This window comes from Dendrobates tinctorius, unplaced genomic scaffold (assembly GCF_039654945.1).
Source record: "Dendrobates tinctorius isolate UK_male_01 unplaced genomic scaffold, ASM3965494v1 ptg000158l, whole genome shotgun sequence".
NCBI classification, from domain to species: domain Eukaryota; kingdom Metazoa; phylum Chordata; class Amphibia; order Anura; family Dendrobatidae; genus Dendrobates; species Dendrobates tinctorius.
Genome location: NW_027361825.1, coordinates 39,241,079 through 39,267,354, shown reverse-complemented (window position 1 = coordinate 39,267,354; position 26,276 = coordinate 39,241,079). Strand labels below are relative to the sequence as shown.

At 44.2% G+C, this 26,276-nt stretch overlaps 1 long non-coding RNA gene across 1 annotated transcript; it reads left to right on the top strand.

Annotated features, from left to right (window-relative positions):
- The first annotated feature begins 18,256 nt into the window (after positions 1-18,256).
- LOC141051707 (uncharacterized) lies at positions 18,257-20,155 on the top strand. The gene is made up of 3 exons (XR_012220682.1): positions 18,257-18,331; positions 19,738-19,825; positions 20,097-20,155. It is a non-coding gene; the product is annotated as an uncharacterized lncRNA (long non-coding RNA).
- The last annotated feature ends 6,121 nt before the right edge of the window (positions 20,156-26,276 follow it).

The following is a 26,276-nucleotide window of genomic DNA, read 5'->3' as shown; positions in this document are numbered from 1 at the left end:
CACATGGAGACAGCACAATGTTATCTTTAGTAAATTGTGGAGGAAAAACGCTCAATCTATTTTCAGGACATTTGTCTTCAGATATATTACAAAATAATTATTATAAACCATCGTCTGCAACCCGACGTGTACTCAGTATCCATCATTTCATTCCACTGATCAGGTTCTGGCTAGCCAAGCAAACTCTATGGACTGTTGCTCATAGTGTTAAAGGGAAGCTTTTTCAGAAAATTGCCTACTGTTTAAATCTGGTTTTTGAGTTACTTATATTTAGTTTTTCAATATGCAATGTTATTTTTTTATATAACAAATCTTGCAATTTTCACAATTTTTATACTTATTTTTTCTTGTCCTTTCAGGAAGAGTTTTCAGCAGGTTCATTATCATTAGAGGCAGGATTACAATGACAGGTTATACTTGTATACTCAGCTGATAACACAGGATCTACCAATCAAAATGGACGATGTCACATCTGATCCTGCGCCCCCTCACTTCAATACAAAAACATAGGGTCAAGGTCTGTATAGTGTGGCTAATGAACCTGTTTTATCTTTGTAATGTGAAACAACAGGAAGTAAGAGACAAAAATAGTTCCCAGCGGCCAGTGTGAAAATTGCAAAAAAAAAAAATTAAAATTTTACCCAACATCACATTTAAAAAAATATCATTTTCTGATGATGGCATCCCTTCAATGTTGGAGGGGTTGTTCAGCCTTAGGCTAGGCTACAAGTCTGCAGCCACTGTAAGTGCAAATGTATTAAGTGAGGCCGGACACAACTAGTCGGAATGTGGCTAGAATATAGAAAATCACATATTTACAGTCACTTCACCGCCTACCCCCAGCACTAGCTCCAGAGGCCATGCAACCCCTTTAAAACGATACAAATATAAATATTAGAAAAATGTTAATAAGCTATTAGAAGTGTGTCTACTAAATGTAGGTGTTAATGTAACTAGAGCGCAATCTAAAAGTCATTCAAGATTAATGACTTAGTGATTGAATATATTCAATGTATATTTTGTTAGCAAAGTACTATTCCTATGATAAGAAATTAGGCAGTAAATGACTTACACATACAGTAAAAAAAGCTAGAAAAAAGGTTAATTATTACAATAGAGTAAAACATGTAAAAGTTTCCTGTAGGAAAAAGCTTGTCATCTTAACAGTGAAACAGCCAAGGAGACTGAAAGTTCATCTCAAGACATTTAGTGAGAAGGGAGGGGTAATTTGGAATGTTATGGATAATCGTGCTGCAAATGGTTAAGCAGTCGGCTTCATGTACGACGAGAGTGACCTAATCACAAAGACATGATTAATGACCTAAAGACAGTGACAACTTTAATGGGCAGAATGCTCCGTAATGCTACATTGTAATTACTCTGATATTTCATAGTTGCGTCAAGAAAAGTTTCCATTTCTTCTCAACTTAGTTCCACAATCCACGTCTCCCTTTACTAACGATTGATTGTAATTAATGTGGCATTAAATTGGATGATAGAATTGGGGCCTGGGAGTGCAGTTTCTGGCCCAGTGCCCACGTCTAATTACATAGGAACGAGACTTGTAGATTAGAGGAGAGACAGTGAGAAACAAACATGTTCCATTCGCGGGTAGAAAGAGATGAAAGACAACCGACAAGAGGCTTCTCGAAAGGCAGAGGTGCAAGGGCAATCAAGAAAAGAAGAACGGACAAGATAGCGTCAAAAGACACAAGTCCCGAATGTAAGATCTAGTCTATGAAGTTACTGGAGGATTCGTAATGTCAACCCTGGGCAGACCTCGAAGACTTTGAAACTGTTACATTATGTAAAAGTGGCTGGGAGAAACATAAAACTATATTAGGAATCAATTACGGCAAGCAAAGACACAGACAGGTAATTAGCACTAACTAGATGAATGTGGATGTCTATGAATGCTGTTAATACCTACAAAAAAGATTACCCAACACAACACAGTTACTAAATCAGAAAATGCTAAGCAAGAGAATGGCAAGCCCGAGCTTGAGGACATCCTTCTCTCTGACACTTCTGGATGGGATGACCAATAATGGGTAAAATGACTGTGAAATTGATGAATTATATGGTAGATAAAAAAAAATAGTTGAATAGGGTCTGATATGTGTATAGAACAAAAAAGCAAAAAAATAAGGGCTCTAAAATATAGCTTTCATTAATGAACTCTAAAAAAGCACCAGTCTATGTAGACAAATTTATGAAGGATCAGATCAAGGTCAGGTAGCAAATACAAAAGCTTGACTTTAAATAATTATTCATGATAAGAGAAAAAATCAAGGGAAGAGATTCTAATTCTCCGTTTCCCTACCTACCAGCGGAGGTTGGCACCCTAAGGGGGAAAGCGCACATATCATTATCGCAGAAGGACCGAGGCTTGATTTACTAGAGTTCAGTCTATTGAATATTTGGCATACAATGGTGAAAAGAGGTTTAAGGCACTTGCTCTAGTATTAATGTAAAGGAGTAGTCCCAGAGAGTTGACTTAATCTTTTGGTGATCCTTTTTTGAGTCAGCTTTCACTAAGTAAAATAAATAGGTGATAAACTGACTGAGATCACATATCTCAGTGTCAAGAGAAAGTAGTAAGCTCACTCGATTTGATATAGCCTGTGTGACCCTCAGTTCAATGGGCACTAGCAGCTAAGAAATGACACGCAGTTTGCATGTACAGCACATAAGGGTTTTTTTACCCCAATAGATAATAATACAACATATGTAGACATCAAAAAAATGTGCAATAAGGCAAAGTCACAAATATGGAACAAATGGGATTGTGAAACGTCCCTTCACACATCCTGTGATAATTCATTAAATATAGGCAGGCTTCAGTCTCTTTTACGAACAAGATATAGGGTAAATCATTTAATGCACATGGGATTGTCATAAATCCCTCATCTGTGATGTAAAAAGGAATCATTCATGTCACTTATCCTTAAAGCAGAGTACCCCGTCCCCCACGCATTTCTCCCCTCATCAATGCAGTGAGGGGTTCATCAGGAGAAGACAAAGTAAGGGGCTCAAGACAGCTCCTGCTGATTGGCACGCATGTGTCTGAATCGACTGTTGTTCATGCTCCTCTTCCCTAATTTTTTTCTCTACTATCATGAATAATTATTTAACTTAAAATTTTTGTATTTGTTACCTGAGCTTGATCTGATCTTTCATAAATTTGTCTATATAGACTGGTACTTTTTTAGAGTTCAATAATGAAAGCTATATTTTAGAGTTCTTGCTTTTTTTTTTTTTTTTGTTCTATGGCAGATAAATCCAACGAGGCTTCTGATAACTGACCAAAATTACTAGGAATATAAAGAAGCAGCTGCAAGAATGTGTCTGTTATTTTAGCAAGAGGCCAGAGTTAAGCTTTTGGCTTTGGCTAGGATGGGGAAGTGGATATTTAATGGGGTTGTCCGTTTTGGAGGCCCTGGACTTGATAGAGGAGACGTCTGGCTTGGGATATAGAGATTGGTCACTAATCAGAAGAGTCTTTTTCCACCTGTAATATAACATCAATATGTTTCAACAACCTAACCAGAAAAAAACCCTAATAAAGTCCAAGAAGAAACATACAGGTGCTTCTCAAAAAATTAGAATATCATCAAAAAGTTAATTTATTTCCGTTCTTCAACACAAAAAGTGAAACTCAAAATATATAGAGTCATTACACACAGAGGGATCTATTTCACGTGTTTATTTCTGTTAATGTTGATGATTATGGCTTACAGCCAATGAAAACCCAAAAGTCATTATCTCGGTAAAATAGAATACATTATAATACCAAAATATGTATATATATAGTGATCACCCTGCTAAACTGAGGTTTTAAGGAGGTAAAAAAGCACGCAGTAAAAATACAGGGAAGCAGCAACCTTACTCCACACAATTATCAGTAACATTATTGTACTTCTTGTACTTATTATTGATAATGTACTGTACTAACGAGATCCGTAAAATATGAACGCTGATAGTCGGCTGGCATGTGGCGCTGCTAAATTAATATAATAAAATGAGATAATGTCATTTACTACTAAAACTTTAAAGCAGCTTATATAGGTGTAAAATACATGAGTATCATTGAATGTAGATAAATTGTACTTACTAGTACCGGCATTGTTGATGCAGCTTGTGTGTATAAACCCCGTACTGTGTAGGAGATAGTGATCAGCTGATAGGTGAAGCTAAGTTCAGGTTGTAGTTTGCCGAGAATGCCAAGATATCCAAGTATGTTGCTCAGTAGAGCAATACAGTGGGTTGCCTGTCGCTGGGCACAGGAGAGCGGCTGTCAGGATAGCAGCTGATTGATTCCCGCTGGGCATCAGGAGAATGGCTGACAGGATAACAGCTGGTTGGTTCCCGCTGAGCGTGGGAGAATGCCGATGCCTTGCGTACCCCGGCCGGAAGCAACGCTGAGAATGCGACGTGAAGAGAGGGGGTGAAGCTAGTGTAACATCACAAAGCAGTGAGGATGTGTGCGCGAGAGGGCAACTGGCTAACGCGTTTCGAGGGGTATCTCCCCTCTTCGTTAGGGCTGTACCTCTAGCTGGTGGTGAGTCCTTATTTATTAGCTTGCCCCTAATGTGTCAGTCAATCACCTGCATCTTTTAATTAATTGATTAATTGATTAGCTGCTTTGTTGTAATGATTAAATGGCTGGAAATGTGTACTGCTCATTGCATAGAAATGAAGTACCTTTTCAGATATACCTGACACCCATAATGTGGTGGTGCACCATCTTGCTGGAAAAATTCAGGCAATGTGCCATCTCCAGTGCATAAAGAGGGCAATACATCGTTATGTAGCAATTTCAGATATCCAGTGGCATTGAGAGTTCCATTGATGAAGAATGGCCTCACTATCTTTGTACCCCATATACCACACCATACCATCAATTATGGGTGTCAGGTCCTTGCATTGCTACATGAACAGTTTCCTGGAAAGTGGATTGTTCGTCGTGGGCCAGTTTAATGGCCACCAAGGTCTCCCAATCTGACCCCCTTAGACTTTTATCATTGAGGTCATCTGAAGGCATTTGTTTATGCTGTGAAGATACAAGATGTGCAGCATCTGAAATAACGGATACTGGAAGCCTGTGCTAGCATTTCTTCTGTGGAGTTGCTATCAGTGTGTCAAGACTGGGAGAAGAGGGTTGCATTGACAATCCAACACAATGGGCAGCACTTTGAACACATTTTATATAAGTGATCATAAACTTGTAAGTAACTCATGAAGGATTAAAATTATGTTAAATCCAAACACACCATTTTTTTTGTGAAATTCTCAATAAGTTTGATGTGTCACATAACCCTCTTCCCATTGAAAAAATAAAATTGGATCCAAAATGGACGACTTCAAAATGGCCACCATGGTCACCACTAGAGTTGAGCGAAACGGGTCGAAAAAATTCAAAAGTCGCCGACTTTTGGCAAAGTCGGGTTTCATGAAACGAAACCCGACCCTAGGATGAGGTCGGCCACGAGGTCGGCGACTTACGCGCAAAAGTCGCGTTTCAAAAGTTTGTTTTGCGCTCTTTTTCAGCCAATCAGGATCCACGGACACTGTGGGCAACGTGATGACATAGGCAGGGGTCACCACCATCTTTCAGAAGGGCATGCAAGTGATTGGCTTGCTTTGGTGGGCGTCACAGGGGGTATAAAAGGGCGTGCACGCCGACCGCCATCTTACTTCTGCCGATCTCAGTATAGGGAGAGGTTGCTGATTCTGTAGGGAGAGCGTTAGGCAGGGAAGAAGACAAAAAAACTGCTTCTGCTGCTAGCGATTTGGCCTGCACAACACACCAGTCACTGTGTGTCCAGTGCAAGGGGAGGCTATATAGTGGTGTATCAGTGGTGTTGGTTGTTGGGATGCCTTCTAAGGCTTCCTGACATTCCTGCATTGCTGTTTACCCACTGCTCCGCAAGCAGCTTTTTTAAAAGCAATCCAATCTCCCTTATCCTCTAGTCACTTTTGACTGTGCCATCGAGCCTGTGACATAGCGCTCAGATATCAGTGGGCCTCACACAATCCAAAAGTGTCCAGTGTCCAAAAGTGTGTGCAGAGATTCAAAATCTCCCTTATCCTCTAGTCACTTTGGTCACAGCTGTGCCATCGAGCCTGTCACATAGCGCTCAGATATTCATTGGGCCTCACACAATCCAAAAGTGTCCAGTGTCCAAAAGTGTGTGCAGAGATTCAAAATCTCCCTTATCCTCTAGTCACTTTGGTCACAGCTGTGCCATCGAGCCTGTCACATAGCGCTCAGATATCAGTGGGCCTCACACAATCCAAAAGTGTCCAGTGTCCAAAAGTGTGTGCAGAGATTCAAAATCTCCCTTATCCTCTAGTCACTTTGGTCACAGCTGTGCCATCGAGCCTGTCACATAGCGCTCAGATATTCATTGGGCCTCACACAATCCAAAAGTGTCCAGTGTCCAAAAGTGTGTGCAGAGATTCAAAATCTCCCTTATCCTCTAGTCACTTTGGTCACAGCTGTGCCATCGAGCCTGTGACATAGCGCTCAGATATCAGTGGGCCTCACACAATCCAAAAGTGTCCAGTGTCCAAAAGTGTGTGCAGAGATTCAAAATCTCCCTTATCCTCTAGTCACTTTGGTCACAGCTGTGCCATCGAGCCTGTCACATAGCGCTCAGATATCAGTGGGCCTCACACAATCCAAAAGTGTCCAGTGTCCAAAAGTGTGTGCAGAGATTCAAAATCTCCCATATCATCTAGTCACTTTGGTCACAGCTGTGCCATCGAGCCTGTCACATAGCGCTCAGATATTCATTGGGCCTCACACAATCCAAAAGTGTCCAGTGTCCAAAAGTGTGTGCAGAGATTCAAAATCTCCCTTATCCTCTAGTCACTTTGGTCACAGCTGTGCCATCGAGCCTGTGACATAGCGCTCAGATATCAGTGGGCCTCACACAATCCAAAAGTGTCCAGTGTCCAAAAGTGTGTGCAGAGATTCAAAATCTCCCTTATCCTCTAGTCACTTTGGTCACAGCTGTGCCATCGAGCCTGTCACATAGCGCTCAGATATTCATTGGGCCTCACACAATCCAAAAGTGTCCAATGTCCAAAAGTGTGTGCAGAGATTCAAAATCTCCTTTATCCTCTAGTCACTTTGGTCACAGCTGTGCCATCGAGCCTGTGACATAGCGCTCAGATATCAGTGGGCCTCACACAATCCAAAAGTGTCCAGTGTCCAAAAGTGTGTGCAGAGATTCAAAATCTCCCTTATCCTCTAGTCACTTTGGTCACAGCTGTGCCATTGAGCCTGTCACTTAGCGCTCAGATATCAGTGGGCCTCACACAATCCAAAAGTGTCCAGTGTCCACAAGTGTCTGCAGAAATTCAAAATCTCCCCTGTCCTATAGACACCTTGTACCTTGTTTTACATTACTATATAGTTTGTTGGATTTTGTCTACATTTCTACCAAAAATGAGGAAGGCTGGTGGAAGAGGCCGTGGAATTGGGCGGGGGTTGGCAGCTGGTAATGATGATGTTGGTGGTGGATCTGATGGTAGTGGCAAGAGCAAAATAGGACCGAATGCAGGAGGTGTTGAGCCTGCGTCATCGTCTGGCTACATAAGGCCTCGAACGCTTAGTTTTCTAGGAGTTGGCAAACCGCTTTTAAAGCCAGAGCATCAGGAAAAAGTTTTGTCTTACATTGCTGACTCAGCCTCCAGCTCTATCGCCTCCTCTTCTTCAGTTGTAAAAAGTAAAAGCACTGAGTCGTCATTGGAGGCTCATGTTCATGAACCACACCTTTCCTTGTGTCCTTCACCCCAACCAAGATTGAAGGATGACGCAGGCCATACTACTGATTTCTCCATGGAGCTGTTTTCACATACCATGCCTGGATTATCAAGTGAAATGGTGAATTACCCAGGCCAAGATGAATCTGACATGGAGTGCACTGATGCACAGCCGCTGATGGATGATTCTGCTGGTACATTCACTCAGAGCACTACATTGTCCTCGCAGTGTACAGAGCCAGATTCTGACCCTGATGAGACTCAGGTGCCCCTTCCCGCACACTATACCACCATACACGGTGACACAGAGGAAGGTGCACATGACATAGAAGAGGAGGTGATGGATGACCCAGTTGTTGACCCAGATTGGCATCCATTGGGGGAAGAGGGTGCTGCTTCCAATAGCTCAGATGAGGAGCATCCACAGCAGACATCGACATCGCAACAGCTGTTATCTGGCAGGCCCAGAGCACTCCAAAGACAGGTTCCAAACATCAAAAGAGTTGCTGGACAGCTTGTCCAGAGGGTCAAAAGATCACAGCGTGCTAGGCCGCAAAATGTCTGCCAAAGTAGGAAGAGTGCAGTGTGGCACTTTTATGAACAAAATCCTCATGATCAGGCCAAGGTTATCTGTAAGAAGTGCGCAAAGACCTTTAGCCGAGGGAAAAATCTGAAAAATTTGAATACCAGTTGCATGCTTAGACATTTAACCAGCATGCACTTGCAAGCGTGGACACAACACCAAACCTCAAGTGCCACATGTGCAACTGATCACAACGAAGGTAGTCAGCAACGCTACATTGTTTCCCCCACTGTAAGCCCACCGGTTAGCACAGCAGCAAATGTTGAGGTGTCGTTGCAAGGCCACAGCAGTCAGGGAATCCCACTGTTATATCAACGAAAGACTGATTCTAGGCCATCAGAAAGAACACCAACTCCATCACCATCATCAACCCTCTCTCAGTCCGCCCTGTCCACCGCTACTTCCACCATATGCAGCTCTCAAGTCCAGCTCACCCTCCCAGACACTATGAGTAGGTCAAGAAAGTACTCAGTCTCTCATCCGCGTACACTGGGTTTGAACGCCCACATTGCCAAACTAATCTCGTTTGAGATGATGCCCTTTCGGTTGGTGGAAAGCACAGCTTTCCGCGAACTCATGGCCTATGCAGTACCACGCTATGACCTACCCAGTTGCCACTTCTTCTCTCGCAAAGCCATCCCAGCCCTCCACCATCATGTGAAAGACCGCATTGTCCATGCACTCAAGCAGTCAGTGAGCGGAAAGGTGCACCTCACAACTGATGCATGGTCCAGTTGGCATGGCCAGGGCCGTTACGTGTCCATCACTGCGCACTGGGTTAATGTGGTGGATGCAGGGTCCACAGGGGACAGCGGTGGTGGGACAGTGCTGCCTAGCCCACGGTATAGGAAACAGTTGGCTGTAGGCATTCGACCCCCCTCCTCCTCCTCCAGAAGCGAAAGCTCGTCCACAGAGCGCAGTCGTACGAGCACTCCATCTGCAGCTGCCACTGTTGCACACGATGTGTCCCCCTATCGAGCAGCTAGTGGAAAGCGTCAGCAGGCTGTGTTGCAGATGATGTGTTTGGGCAACAGACACACCGCCGAGGTGCTGGCCGAGTACTTGAAGCGACAAACTGAGTCATGGCTGGGCAGTGTACATCTTGAGGCAGGCAAGGTAGTTAGTGATAACGGCCGTAATTTTGTGGCAGCCATAGCCCTTTCAAAACTCAGCCACATACCTTGCTTGGCTCACACCTTGAACCTGGTGGTGCAGTGCTTCCTCAAAAATTATCCGGAGTTAACAGCCCTGCTCCAGAAGGTGCGAAGACTGTGCGCGCACATCCGCCGGTCGCCTGTACACTCCGTTCATATGCAGAAGCTGCAGCGATTGCTCCACCTTCCCAACCACCGCCTCATTATCGACATTGCAACAAGGTGGAACTCCACCCTGCACATGGTGGAGCGGCTGTGCGAGCAGAGGCAGGCCATAATGCATTTGTGGGAGGATACACGTCCAGGCACTTTGAGAGCAGATATGGAGTTGACAGGTGTGCAGTGGTCGAAGCTGAAAGACCTCTGTAAAGTCCTTCAGTGTTTTGGTAAGCGCAGACGACGCCATCCTAAGCATGAGCATCCCACTTATGCGTCTGCCCATGCAAACTTTGACGCACCTTAAGGAGCAGGCGTCTGCAGCCAATGTTGATGAGGAGGAAGAGGAGGAGGGAATCCTTGATGACATTCAGCCATTGTCTGCTCAGGGACCTCTCCTGGACGAGGTGGAGGAAGAAGAGGAGGAGGAGGATGATGATGGGGATGATTACTTAGGGGAGGAGGATGCATCTCGTGGGGCAAGTGAAAATGTTGGCGTGGCAAGGTCTGGTACAGGGTTTGTGCGTGACTGGAGGGATGTGGATTTGCCAGAAAGTGCTCCTCCACCCAGCACTCGCAGTGCATCATTGACACCGGGAACATTGGCCCACATGTCAGATTATGCCTTGCAGATCCTAAAAAGGGACCCCCGCATTGCCAAAATGATGAACGATGACGACTACTGGTTGGCCAGCATCCTGGATCCACGCTATAAAGGCAAATTACAAAACATCATGCCACAGGAGAACCTTGACCTAATATTGGCTAATAAACAAGCAACTCTGGTAAAGCGGTTGCTTGACGCATTCCCAGCACACAGCAGCGGTGATGGTTCTCACACGAGCCGTACGGGCCGGGGGCAGCTTGGCAGAGGTGTTCGTGGTGCACACAGCAGAAGTGGCGTTGGAGACAGGGGTTTCATGACAATGTTGTGGACTGATTTTTCAAATACCGCTCACACAACTGGTAATACTGCATCGATGGAAAGTGACAGGAGACAGCAGTTGTCAACTATGGTTACAAACTACTTTTCCTCCCATATCGATGTTCTCCCACACAGGTCATTCCCCTTTGACTATTGGGCCGCTAAACTGGACACCTGGCCTGAATTGGCCCAATATGCCTTACAGGAGCTCGCTTGCCCAGCTGCAAGTGTGCTATCGGAAAGAGTCTTCAGTGCAGCTGGATCAATCCTGACAGAAAAAAGGACCCGTCTGTCAACCCAAAATGTGGATGATCTAACCTTCATTAAAATGAACCATGCATGGGTTTCCAAGGATTTTGTCCCACCTTCCCCTGATGACACATAGGGTGACAGAAAAATGGCTTGCTTTGGTCCACCTCTTCCTGGGACTTCACCTATTTCGCCTTTTGCATCAGATGAATGTCCAACATCAACATATGCCACTTTCTAAAACTCCCTAACTGTGCTGCCTCCCCCCCATGGCCAGGGTCACCACCTAGCGCATGACACCGTGCGAGTGCCGTTGCCCTGGACAGGTGGGTAGGCCGACTCTTGGGCGCGGGCACTGGCACAGGGTCCCTCATAGTGCAATCAAGTGTCTCTGACGGTGGTGGTGCACACCCGCCGTCAGACACACCGCTGTACTATGAGGGGCCCAGTGCCAGTACCGACGCCCACGAGTGTGCCCCCCTTGCTTGGGCAGGGCCCCAGCATTTGCAATCTTTACCTCTCCCTGCTCCTCCGCTGTGTAATCTGGGCCGTCAAATCCATACTGTGCCTGACACCGTCTGAGCCTGCCTCCTGATGTATAGACATATATTTTGAATGTGTACGCTATCCATACATGTTATCCGGGGAAACGGAACCCTTTCTAACCTTTGTGCAATCACGTGCAATCCATACTGGGCCTAACACCGTCTGAGCCTGCCTCCTGAGACATATATTTTGAATGTGTACGCAATCCATACATGTTATCTGGGGATACGGTACCCTTTCTAACCTTTGTGCAATCACGTGCAATCCATACTGGGCCTGACACCGTCTGAGCCTGCCTCCTGATGTATAGATATATATTTTGAATGTGTACGCTATCCATACATGTTATCCGGGGATACGGTACCCTTTCTCACGTGTAATCCATACTGGGTGTGAGAACGGCTGGCGAGCTGTTAAGCAAGCTACAGCACCTGTGGTTTGCACACGTAAGTTTTTCATTTTTTCAGGAATGACGGTTAGGCCTAATTCCGGAACTGCGGTTGACCTGCACTTACTGGGAAATCATTGTTCGCGGGTAATAATTGTAATCAGTGATCCCCATCACTAACGTTGTTCAGCGGGTTATCTGCACCTGTAAGCGACAAACGCTGGCCTTTTCAGTGTAGCGCACATGCAGCCACGGACATGTAGGGGCATGACACACCAGTTATTGGCCAATCTCATGTGCCAGAGCCTCACGTGTCCCTCTAGTAAGCCGGACTCGGACCGCGGGGCATGACGGAGTCTCGTTCGTTAACGGAATTAAGCTTGCAATGTGTGCATCTGTTCTGTAGCTGGCATGGTTGAGGTTTCCCAGGTGGAGTCGAATTTAACCGTAGGCTCCACTCCTGGTGGTGCCCTTCTGGACATTCCTTTAAGGTTCAGCTTTGCAACCATACTGCCCACGTAAAACAAACACTTTGCCTTCATGAACGCTGTTTGGAGGGTCACGACTCGTGGGAATAACGCCGCCCAATCAGTTAACCTGCTAGAGAGATCCTTCGTTGCTCCCAAGCATGACATCACACTCCCTAGGAAGAAGGTAATGCCACTGTGGCGACCGTACTCCTGGGGGCGACACAAGTGCACTGATGCCCAGCCACTGCTCGATGAATCTGCTGGTACATTGACCCAGACCACTACATTCCCCTCGCACGCTACCCGGCCTGAATCTGACCCTGATGAAACTCAGGTTACCCTTCCCATATACAGTTCCATCTTACACGGTGACAAAGAGGAAGCTGCAGATGAAAGTGCAGGTTCGGCCCACCCGCCATCAGACACACCACCGTACTATCAGGGGCCCTGTGCCAGTGCCGTCGCCAACGAGTGGGCCCCCCCTGCTTGCCCAGGATCACAGCACTTGCAAAGTTGAAATACTGTGCAGTGAGATGGAAGATGGGGATGACGAGGAGTCTAGACTAGTACAGGGATTCCCTAGCGAGGAGACTTATTTGATTGTTTTCAATGTTGGGACAGCAATTTTTGGGGAGCACTATACTCTGGAGAATGATAGATGGGGCCCACCATACACTGGAACATTCCAAAGGTGGACATCAGACACTGGAGTAGCATTTACAGGGCCCATTATACACTAGAGCATTAGAAATGGGGCCCATTATGTTTGGAGCATTATTTGGGCCCATAAGACAGTGGAGCTTCATCCATGGGGACCAACATATACTGTAGCATTATGTGGAGCTCATCATATACTGTTTCAAACATTATATGGGACCAATGATTCTGTATGGAGAAATAGATGGGTCTCGTCATGAGATGTAAAAAGTGAGGTATTTTTCATTGTACTATACCGCTATTTCTCTGCCGTATCGGAGCATGATGAGTTGTGGTATGTGTTAAAGGGGCGCTCTTTCGCTCAGGGCACATGAAAACCTGGAGCCAGCCCTCCCCCCCACAACTTTAGCCAAATAACCCCCATTTTTCAGTGCGTAACTTGTATTATGAAGTTAATTAAGGTTGACAAGCTTAAGTAAGAAGAATTGATGCTTTTGGCATTCAAATGGGCACTGTAGGTGTGTTTCCTGTCCTCCTCTCACTGCCGACTTTTATTCCCCATTGACTTACATTGGGTTTCGTGTTTCGGGACGACCCCGACTTTTCCCTATAATCGGACGATCTTGCTCGACCCGACTTTTGGAAAAGTCGGGTTTCACGAAACGAAACTCGACCCTAAAAAACCAAAAGTCGCTCAACTCTAATCACCACCCATCTTGAAAAGTTTCCCCCCTCCCATATACTAATGTGACACAAACAGGAAGTTGATATCACCAACCATTCCCATTTTATTTAGGTGTATCCATATAAATGGCCCACCCTGTGTACATATATATATATATATATATATATATATATATATATATATGTGTGTGTATATATATATATATATATACACTCACTGGCCACTTTATTAGGTACACCTGTCCAACTGTGTGTTAAGACTTAATTTCTAATCAGCCAATCACATGGCGGCAACTCAGTGCATTTAGGCATGTAGACATGGTCAAGACAATCTCCTGCAGTTCAAACCGAGCATCAGTATGGGGAAGAAAGGTGATTTGAGTGCCTTTGAACGTGGCATGATTGTTGGTGCCAGAAGGGCTGGTCTGAGTATTTCAGAAACTGCTGATCTACTGGGATTTTCACGCACAACCATCTCTAGGGTTTACAGAGAATGGTCCGAAAAAGAAAAAAAATCCATTGAGCGGCAGTTCTGTGGCCGGAAATGCCTTGTTGATGCCAGAGGTCAGAGGAGAATGGGCATACTGGTTCGAGCTGATAGAAAGGCAACAGTGACTCAAATTGCCACCCGTTACAACCAAGGTAGGCAGAAGAGCATCTCTGAACGCACAGTGCGTCGAACTTTGAGGCAGATGGGCTACAGCAGCAGAAGACCACACTGGGTACCACTCCTCTCAGCTAAGAACAGGAAACTGAGGCTACAATTTGCACAAGCTCATCGAAATTGGACAGTAGAAGATTGGAAAAACGTTGCCTGGTCTGATGAGTCTCGATTTCTGCTGCGACATTCGGATGGTAGGGTCAGAATTTGGCGTAAACAACATGAAAGCATGGATCCATCCAGCCTTGTATCAACGGTTCAGGCTGGTGGTGGTGGTGTCATGGTGTGGGGAATTTTTTCTTGGCACTCTTTGGGCCCCTTGGTACCAATTGAGCATCGTTGCAACGCCACAGCCTACCTGAGTATTGTTGCTGACCATGTCCATCCCTTTATGACCACAATGTACCCAACATCTGATGGCTACTTTCAGCAGGATAATGCGCCATGTCATAAAGCTCGAATCATCTCAGATTGGTTTCTTGAACATGACAATGAGTTCACTGTACTCAAATGGCCTCCTCAGTCACCAGATCTCAATCCAATAGAGCATCTTTGGGATGTGGTGGAACGGGAGATTCGCATCAGGGATGTGCAGCCGACAAATCTGCGCCAACTGTGTGATGCCATCATGTCAATATGGTCCAAAATCTCTGAGGAATGCTTCCAGCACCTTGTTGAATCTATGCCACGAAGAATTGAGGCAGTTCTGAAGGCAAAAGGGGGTCCAACCCGTTACTAGCATGGTGTACCTAATAAAGTGGCCAGTGAGTGTATATATATATATATAGTGGTGTAGTGACCACTGTGTCTGCTAGGAGGCACTGTGTGGGTGTCCCAGGAGAGAGGATGAGTGGCAGGGTGCTGAATGATCATTATGTATCCCAAGGTAGGTGGCCTTGGGATGGAAGCTTGAATATGTGTGTTGATCCAGCAGAGGTACTGCTGAGCTTTCATTACACTGTGTCAGGGAGAGCTTTCCAGGTAGCTGGTGAGATGGGCGTGAGCAGCTACCTACAAATCCACCCAGGGGTGTGTCTAAAAATGCCTATAGTAAAGACTGTGAGAATGCTTGTAGGACCTGTGGTGAGGTCATAGCCATAGGATCAGGTGGGCGTGGCTACGGACCATATAAGGTGGCCAGGGTAGGTCACATGAGTGAATGCTTGGACATGGTTGGTCCATATGGAAGGTCTGGCCTGGCTGACGTGCTGAGTGCACGTGGAGACGCTGTGAGTAATGGCTGCAAGTGCCTGACAGTTCCCAAGGGAGAGGGAATGAACGTCTGCAGCATGGAGAAGCAGCCATGAGGTAACCCTGATGGGGTGAGATAACTTTGAGGCTAGAAAGCCTGCGTACTGGACATTGTATAACCTGTGTGACCACAGGGGTAGCAGAGGGAAGCTCTGTCATGGACGCTATGCTGTTTAATATGAACTTACTGTTGCATATTGCTTTGGTTTATGATGCCTGAATAAACCACATGGACTGTCGAGGTTTTATGGAAAACCCGTGCCGGATCTGATTATTTGGCTGCCAAGCGAGTGTCCCCTACCTTAAAGACAAGAGCTACCTTACAATATATATTTATGCATTTAAATACATATAGCCCTTATATGGCCTGAACAGTTGTGTACTTAGCTTAATGTTATCTTCTCTCTACATGTTACTCTCCTCTTTTGGTCATTCAGGGTTTTATCAGGGAATTCTTTCAATCAGGACAAGAAAAGGAGACCAGAAGCTGTGCTGCAATGAGGAAAACCGCTCACAGGCCCAGGCAATATGCCCCCACATAGCCCCTTACATAGTTCCTTATATGCAGTATGAGCCCCCATATAGCCTCTTATATACAGTATGAGCCCCACGTAGCCTCCTATATACAGTATGAGCCCCCCATATAGTCACCTATATACATTATGTGCCCCCCAAATAGCCTCATTTAAGCTGAATGAGCTTGCACATAGCCTCTTACATATAGTATGAGCCTGCACATAGCCTCCTTTATACAGTATGAGCCCACATAGTCTCATATTTGCAGTACAAGCCCCCATATAGCCTCCTATTTACAGTATGAGCACGGCTCCACTTCTGGTCTGGCCAGTGTATACATGCTAGCGCGTTAACATTAACACACTGGCGCCAGCTGATGATGTCATTGCGCTGGCACAGCAGAGGTGATGAAAACTCTCCTGGAGCTGCGCTGCCATTCTGCCAGGAAAGCTCCCTGCTGGGATATGTGTGTCATTGATGGCAGCGTAGAAAACATTATAATGAGGGCAATCTGGAGATGGGCCCCACACATTATAATCTACCTATGTTGGTCCCATTCTCTTTGGTATTGGGTGGCAATTACCTTCAGGTTATATTCCCATGGATTTTTTGAAAATTACAGTAGCAGCATTGTGGAGTCTTGTAATCTCATTCACTCGCTGCATAGAAAATTGCAATGCAAAGTCTGTGGCATTTGTGCAAAGTTATTATGCAGCAGATTTTCATCTTTGGACCTCAATCCCCCTTTGGAATTATATGCTTTCCTTCTCCAATGAAACTACATTATTAGAAAATAGTGAGGACTTTCTGTTCTCGAGGCAAAATCCTGGTCAATAATGGGGAACCCATTTTTTTAAACTCTTTTATCCAGCTTGCTGTGCTTTTACACCACAGCTCGATTTTGTTGTTAAACACGTTTCGGCAAATTGCAATAAATACATCATAACTTTGGCTATTTTAGAGCAATTTTAACACATGGGTTTGCTCATTAGCAAACAGAAGCCCAGTAACATTTCTTCATAAAAGAGAAAAACGTGAGGAATTAAGATGCGAGTCGATCACAGCCGCAGACAGTTATGCACCATAAATCCAATCAGCAGATGTTTCGCCAAGTTACCAGGGGTCCTCTGATGAATTTCCATTGCCAGATAACTCATTAAGTGATGAATGTTCATAAGCCAAACGTGTATTTAATCCTGGTATTGGAAATCTACCCATAAATGAAGAGAAGGTTCCACAGATCCATTTCTACAGTCACCAAAAAGGTTAATCAGGATCTTCTTTATATTAGTTAATAGCATTGTTCTTTTATTTGGTTTCTCTGCAGTTGAGGCTTTGAATGACCTAAAAATTATGTGACACAGATATGTTTGGACAGTGTATGCATTGGTCTGGAAGGGGCTCACATCATTTATTCTGCTTGAAGACCCTTTACTGCTTTTGCACCCCACATAGGTTTGATTAATAGGACTTGCAAGGCGGAAATGCGCCTGAAAAGGTAGAAATCTAACAAATAACAAAGAGATTAAGTTTCAAGGGTTTCTAAGTCTTCACAAACATATGTCTGAATAACACAGTACACTTAGTTTTACAGTGGGTCCAAAGTGAAATCTGTAAGAGAGCACACGCCGACCAGGTGACATACATAATACTGATGACTTCTCTATGTTGGATAGGAGTATTTGAGCCCAAGTTCAACCACTACCTCTGCACCCCTTATAGATACACCTCTCTACTTACCTAATAATAGTCCTGAATGCTAGAGGAATGAATTACCTACATCAATAGATACAGCATGAGATGCATGTCCTTATGGCTAAGACAAGAGAAGGAGTCTGGGTCATCGGACCACATCAGTAGTCTTTGGTCACTGGACAGGATTCTTGTAAATCTCTTATGTTCCATGATCCCTAGTATGGCTTTTGACTAGCTGGGCTGACAAATCGTCTTCTGTTCATCACTTCACAAAGATTACATCACTTCAGCTTGGCAAATGAAAAGCCGTGTCAGGGGATCACTGAAGATATGAGATTTACAGAGCTCCTGTCCATGGTAATAGATCATTGACCTGAGCGATGTAGCAGAGCCCTGCAAATTGATCTGCCCAGCTCTAGTTAAGAGCAAGCAAACCCGGCTGCCAACCAGAATTTTTTTTTGGGGGGGAAACACAGACAGCCAACAGTTTTATAGCACATTAAAAAAAAAGCAATAATAATCCATAAAGATTCTAAAATTCTATGCCAACAGTTCCGATTCTCATGGACAATCCCTGGAACCCAACATCAAAAGTTGTGAAATTTATGGAAACTAGGCCCAAAGTGAGTATTTTTGATTATTTTGGGGCATTTCTAACCAGTCCATAAATAGGCCTAATATTGGTATTTTGTAAGTGATATATGTCTATAGCTTAGAAGACTGATATCAGCATTTAAGTGGCATTTATTGTTTCTTGCAAATATCACAAAATTCTTTGCAAGTTTCTCAAACTTAAAAAAATGTCATTGAGAAAAAAAGTGGAATTTTACTACATACTGTTCAGTAAGTTTATGCCCAGCCGGCAATCATGTACCTAGCTTCTCCACCACTGCCACTGGCCCTAATATATTCTAGTATTACCTGAGCATTCACTAAGATTATGGCTATGGAGTTGGGGGATGCAGGGGTGGTCATATTGTTCACCATATTGGTTAAAATGTGCAATAGCTGAGACTCTACTGTATAGTTGATCCAGTGCGGAGTGCTCATGTGTTCCCTTTTAGTGGGCCAGTACTAGACTCCTAAGGTATTGGCATACTTCCTTGCGGAAAAAAATGGATAGGTGTTGTAATTCCAAATGACCAATCCTTGCTCTCAAAATCATTTGTCTGGGAGATTTAGGAGGTCCTTATACACATTAGACTGCAGTATCAGCACTTTTGTCCAAAGTTTATGGAAGCCTTTAGATTTCAGTGCATAATTTGTGTCTGGTCAATTTTTTCCTGCCGTCACAAAAGGAATCTTATTTTCATGATCTATGAAATGGTCAATGGTAAAATCACTCTGCTTAAAAAGACATGTACACTTGACTCAGTAGGGAAAAGATAGAAAGTCTCATCAAGACACCTCTGGCGGTTGGTTATCTCCCATGAGAATAATGGATCTGGTATAGTAAAATCCAACATGCCGACCCATCTTTTCCTCTATACACCTTCTGGCCCATTTGGGAAGCCATTTAAAGATGACCACAGACCATACACATTATCTGGTCCTGCTAAAATTTGCAGATTTGGATGTCTGGTGTGCAAAATTTAGAGGAAACCTTCTATGAACAGTATATAATGGCTGGCCAATTTACTGTCACGGATCTTTAAACTTCCAACACTTTCCTATAAGTCAAGTATTTATATTACAGCACAGACGGTTTTGCTGGAGGTTCTTAATGTTCTTTTGTCGTCATTTCTAGTTAGATCAGTGTCGATGAATAAATAACAATGTTTGCTAAATATGCATTACTGCCTCGTAGGAAAAGACTTTTTACCAAACTCCATGAAGTGAGCGTACGTGTGTGTGGGAGTATGAACGCTGCAGATGCTATTTCTCAATGCTAAACTTTTAAGTATGTATTTGGCTAAAGACAGCGTATTAATAATTACTTAATGATCTCAATGATATGAAATCTTGGATCACTGCTTAAATATTAACACAAACTTTAAAAGTGAAACAAATTGATGTTTTAATTTTTCAGCATCATCATTATTAATTATAGCCGGAATCCATTCACTTTCTAATGATGAAAAAGATTTAAACAGACAGTTTTAGAGATGAGGACGGAGGTAAGAGCTTCCAGTGATTCACTTACTGCACTTTTTGTAACTTAGCAGACAACCGAGTCTATGGGAAGTGCTCTTCCAAGTTCCGGGTTTTTCTCCAGTGCTTGACCATATTATGGCGTGGCAACTGGGTATTTTTCCAAAGTCGTCCATTTTCCGATGGCTCTCCCAAAAGATCTTTTGTCTCCAAGGAAAATCTATAACAGAGCTACTCATAATGCATGTGTGTTTTATAAAACTGATATCTATGTATAAATGTGTCTTTCTTTACCAGTCTTGGACTCAGGGGTGGACATATCATTGGTGCAACCTGTGAAGCCACACAGAGGTCCAAGAGGTAAGAGGATCACTACCATCTCCAAAGCAAGTGGAACTGTGTATTTTGATAATATTTTGGACTGCAAAGGGCCCATGTATTGTTCTTGCACAGGGGCCTCTTCTGTTTGTGTTCACTCATACTTGGTCTCATACATTGCTCAGTGATGTAAGGCCGCATGCAGCTGCTCGGCCATGAAGCTACTGGTGGGGGCGCAGTGTTTGTGCTGATGTTAATACCAGAAAAGGTCTAGACTCTGCAATTATGGAGTCAGCAAAGCTTTGGTGACTTTTCTGCCCTCTGATCCTCAGCACTCGGTGACCCCGCTCTGTAATGTTACGGGGTCTCCACTTCGTGGCTGAGTTGCTGCAGTTCCTTCCATTTCTCAATAATATCACTCATAGTTGATGGGGGAAGATTTAGAAGGGAAGAAATGTCATGAACGGACTTGGTACGCTGGTGGCTCCTATTTCAGGTAGAACTATTTTTCAGCGAGCTCTGCACCACCAGTCATTCTGTCACAAGTTAGTAATGGCAGACAGCATGGCGGTGGCTGAATGTTATCAACTGGGAGAACGGTGCCAAATTTTATACACAGGGGGCAAGGGGCAGGGTACTATCTCTCAGGGGCGAGGGGTTACATGTTATACACTGGGGGCGAGGGACTAGATGTTATACAATGGGGAGTCGAGGGGAATGGTTGTTATACAGTGAGGGCAAGAAGCCAACTGTTATTTACTGTGAGCCATGGGGCCAAATGTTATACACTGGTGCAAAAGGGACTGAATGAAAAATCTGACGCGTGTCCCAATATTTTAGTCCATATAGTGTACTTTATTCACTCGGTAATAATACTTATCAGCATTTTCCACAGTGTTAGCTAAACCCAGTTCACACCATCCTAAACTTTTATGTAGATTACTAGACATCTGGTACCTGTTATGCACACTAAGGTCACCTTAATTAATCTTTAAAAACAATATTGTTGGCTGATTATACTCATTGACCATCCAAACATTAACCCATAAAGAATATAGCCAACAGGACATAAAACACATTTTCCTTTTTGTCAATTTTAGAGATGATGGACCCCTGGATATTCCGCCGAACAGTTAAAAAAAGTTCGGGTTCAGGTAGCAGAACAGTACTCGGTCCCGAAATTGAGCAAGGACCCCATTCACTTGAATATGAGGCCCGAACTTCCAGTGTTTGCTGGTTTGTCATTTTCATGATGGCGCAGAAAACACTGCTTCTGATCGGCGGTAAAATCATTACCACCAGTCAGACAGCCATGGTCCCATTTTTGACAATCAGCCTTGCTAAAGCAGAAAGAAGGGGGCTGGTATTCTCAGGATGGTAAGGGGCCATTGATATTGGCCCCTCAGCCTAAAAACAGCAGTACGCAGCCGCCCAGAAATTCTGGCGCTTTGCCTGGCTCTTCCCAAATGCCCTGTAGCGATGGCAAGTGGGGTTCATATTTGTAGGGTTGATGTCACCTTTGTATTGTCTGGCTACATTATTCCATGGGTTAGCAATGGACAGACTTCTATAAGACACCTATCCATTACTAATCCTACAGTTATAAGGTAAATAAACACACAGCAAGTGTAAAGTCCTTTCCTTGAAATAAAAACAAAAAACACTTTTCCATTTTTATTTAAAAATAATGAGCAAAATTATACTCACCTAACACCCATTCCATTGAAGCCCCTCATAGACGCCTCTCCAGTACTGAGATGTGGGCTTGATGTCACTGGACAATACAAAGGAGACATCAACCGCACAAATATGAACCCCACTTGCCACTGCTACGGGGCAAGTGAGAAGAGCTGGGCAAAGCGTCAGAATTGGCACATCTAATAGATGTGCCTTTTCTGGGCAGCTGCGGGTTTGTGTTTTTAGGCTGGGGGAGCCAATATCAATTTCCCCTTACCAGCCTGAGAATACCAGCCCCCAGCTGTCTACTTTAGTAAGGTTGGTTGTCAAAAATGGGGGAAACCGCATGTTGTTTGTTAAATGATTTATTTAAATAATTAAAAAGCATGGGGACCCCTCTATTCTTGATTACCAGCCTTGCTGACAGCTGAGGGTTGCAGCCCCCAGCTGTGATTTTTGCCTAGCTGGTTATCAAAAATACAGGAGAACCCACACCTTTTTTAAATTATTTATTTAGGGCGCAGGTGGTGGCTGATGAATACTGCCATTAGCCTCCGCCTGCTCTCCCTGTTATTAGCGGCAGCAGGTGTAGGCTGATGGGAGCAGTAGTCCCATCAGTCGAAGCTAGTGACCGGAAGTAAACTTTTTACCTCCGATCACAGCTGTGAGCTCATGCTGTCTTTTGACAGCATGGGAACATCAACTGTCTGACCGGCAATGATGATTTTACTGCTGATTAGCAGTAGTGACCTGAACCTGAACAGTAACATGGACTTCCTGGTGAAGTCCATGTTCAGTGTCTGTGCCCAAACAGTAGGTGTTTGGTACGGACACCGAACTTTACTGTTCAGGTTCGCTCATCTCTAGTCACTTTGCTTTAGTGATTGTCAGGGATCACAGAAGTTGAGCCCCCACTAACAACTGTCCCCTTGTGGTTTTCTTCAAAGTTAACATGGTTGCATCATTACAGTGTAGCTAATCACCAACCACTTCGTCACCCAATGAAGAATAGGGCAGGTGGCACAGTGGTTGGACTTCTAATGAACTGTGATCCTTTCTTGGCCATCAATCAAGTGGTAAAACTGGCGATTGTAAGGTATGCTGGTCTTCATTGTCTTATTTTTTTTGCTCCTTGGGCAAAACATCAATTTATTATGCATTCAGATATTTCTCTTCTACACTGCAATGAGCTTGCAAAATGTCATGCTCTCCACTAAGTATATGTAATCAGCTTATCTTCCAGTTCGTAGCACATTAATTGTCAGAATACCAGACTAGGCACTGAGCCAGCGAGAGAAGTCATGCACAAAGACAAATTCACAATTCATATACCTTGAATGTAATCAAACAGACTGTAAAATGTGTAATCAAAGATTATTGGTTCTGGTAGAGATGGAAGAAATAGACGCGATCAACAGATGTGAGTAAAATTGCTCATTGATGATCACTGTGGTTATTCAGAACATCTTGCTTATTTGGTCGCTCGGGATAAAAACCATAATAGAAAATGCAATTTTATTAGTAGATAATCCATTATATACCTACCCTTCTCTATAGAATGTTTTCTTTTTTACTAAATACATAGAAAATAATCAAATTTACACAACAGTTCATGCAACCAATGAGTAAAATGAATAATCTGCCCTTTTGCTCTTGCATTCAGGACTGACCGCATGAACACCTGCGCCCTGCGTTCCTTCGCCTGCCGTAATCACCAACTACAAAATATTAAAAACCTTGCAAGGTGTTTACAGTGTTTAAATGAGCAAAAACTCCCCAAAGTGTGCGGAAATATCGGAAAATGTATATTAAAAAACAGCCTGTAAAATACCCAGATGGAGGGAAATGTGCAGCCGGAACAGATGGTCGGTTTATATCATCATTTTATTGAGTCACAGACTTTACCGAGACAGTTACATTGGAAATATTAACACGGAGAAGCAATTTCCAGTTACAGCTTTTCTCAGCTTTTTTTTTTCCCTCAGCACCAAAAATGTTTATTTTGGAAATTTGATGAAATCTCACCGCACTGAAGATATTAAAAGAGTATAATCAACATACCGAAGAGGATAGGTGGAGGGAAATAATTACTATCAGTGAGTTGTTGAGGGTAATGTATTATGGCATTCTGAGTTAAAGGGAATCTGTCACCCCTTTTTTTGACTATGAGCTGCTGGCACCGACTTTAGGGGCTTATCTACAGTGGATTGTCGAGCACGTGCACCGTGGTGTGCAGAGCCACCGGTGGACACTGATGTCAGTCTCAGACTCTGCCTCTACCTACACCTAAGCCTCGGTGCTTAACAGGCTAGGCTGCACAACACATGCGTACCAAGGGTAGGGATTTCAAATGATTCAGTCACCAGAGACATTCATACTTGCATACAACACTCACTCCTCATAGTCTGGTAATTCAGTCTATACTAGCGCATGGCCGAGCGGCCATGCGAACCTTTTATAGCCGCGTCCTTCCGGGACCTTCATGACCTTTCTGATGGTCCAATCCGAGCTGGAGAAGGACCTGAGCATGTGTCCTCTGATCTCCAATGAGAGATCGTCCCACGGGCATGCTCAGTGGACCGAAAGGAGGACTTAGTCCCTGGAGTAGCTCGCTGCTGACCAGCATGCGTTGCTATCGCTGGGCCAGAGGTGGCAGCAGCAAACAAACCCACAGAGCCAGTCTGGGCAGAGCGCCGGGACCGACGAGTCTGCTGAGCAGCCTCCTCTGTGGCTGGAGAGGAATGGGGGACCACCGGAAGCAAGGCTCGGGATTCCCACTGTGCAGCGACAGGAACCCGACGCCTAACATTTAGTTACATCTTTTGCCCATCTGTGAAGAAAGAAATGGTGACGTCATAATAGTCAATAGTTATCATACAACATACCCTATGTTGTATGATAACTATTGACTATTATGATGTCACCATTTCTTTCTGTTAAGTAGTGGCAAGTCTGTTTGTGGACACCTATTTTTTTGTTCACAGGTTCTTTACATTTGTTAGCAGTGACTAAAATGTGGCTACAGCAGAACAAAGTGAATGTTCTGGAGTGGCCATCTATGTCTCCTGACATAAATATCATTGAGCCACTCTGGAGAGATCTCAAGCACGCAGCTCATGCTAGACAGCCCAGGAATTTACAGAAACTGGATTTTGCCAAGAAGAGTGGGCAGGTTTACCAGCTGAGAAAATAAAGAATCTCATCCACAACAACAAAGGACTTCAAGGTGTCATTGATGTTAGAGGGGCAATACACGGTATTAAGAAATGGGGTATGTAAACTTCTGATCAGGGTCATTTGGATGTTTTGGGTTGTCATTATGGTTTAAAAAGAGAAAACAGTAGTTTGATAATAAATGGCTTCACCCAACCACTAACCATGAGTGGAGAAAAAGCTTTGGTGTTATCATTCATATTCTCTGAAACAAAGGCCAAGAAAGCAAAAATTCTGCCGGTGTATGTAAACTTTTGAGCACAACTGTACCTTAATTCTTTAGGTCATCAGATCAGTGGGATCTGACAACTGGCACACTTACCGATCAACTGTCACAGAAGCCAGAATTAAAAATTGAACTGAGCAGCAATAGAGAACTCCATTGATTTTGCAGTGGCTGCTGCCAGGATTTGCGGAACAGCTCTAATTTACAGGATGTCAAACCCTTAAAATCTGATATTGATGTTCTTTGCTAGGGAAAGGTCATCTCTATCTTGTGACCAGACAAAAACCTTTAAAGAATGTGGCTTATTCAATTATGATTAAACTTTATTGCACTAGTTTGTATGTATTGTTTATGTTTTAAGATTTCATAAAAAATTATTTTTAGATATTCATGTTTGTATTCTATTTTTATGTACTTTTTAGCTTTTTTCTATTAAATGTTTTATTACATTATTAGTAATCAAGTAGTATACCCTTCTGAGCTGTCAAGTTGTCAAATTTCTATTGTTTGTTACTAGTGTTGAGCATTCCGATACCGCAAGTATCGGGTATCGGCCGATACTTGCTGTATCGGAATTCCGATACCGACTTCCGATATTTTTTCAATATCGGAAGTCGGCATCAGAATCGGAAGTTCAAAGTTGATTGACAGCCTGACGTCATCATGATGCGCGGTGTGTGCGCATCATGATGCGCCGTCATTTCGGGCCTTCCGGGGGTCTCTGCCGGCCTGCCGGGGGGCTGTGTGGACTGCCCGGGGTCTGTACCGGCCTGCCGGGGGGCTGTGCCGGCCTGCCGGTGGTCTGTGCACCCTGTGGGGGTCTGTACCGGCCTGCCGGGGGGCTGTGCCGGCCTGCCGGTGGTCTGTGCACCCTGTGGGGGTCTGTACCGGCCTGCCGGGGGGCTGTGCCGGCCTGCCGGGGGGCTGTGCTGATGTCCGGGGGTCTGTGCAAGCATCGTCCGATGGGACTACAAGTCCCATCTGGCGATGCCTGCTACCATGACAGTGATTGACACATTAGCCAATGATGGGACAGTAGTAGT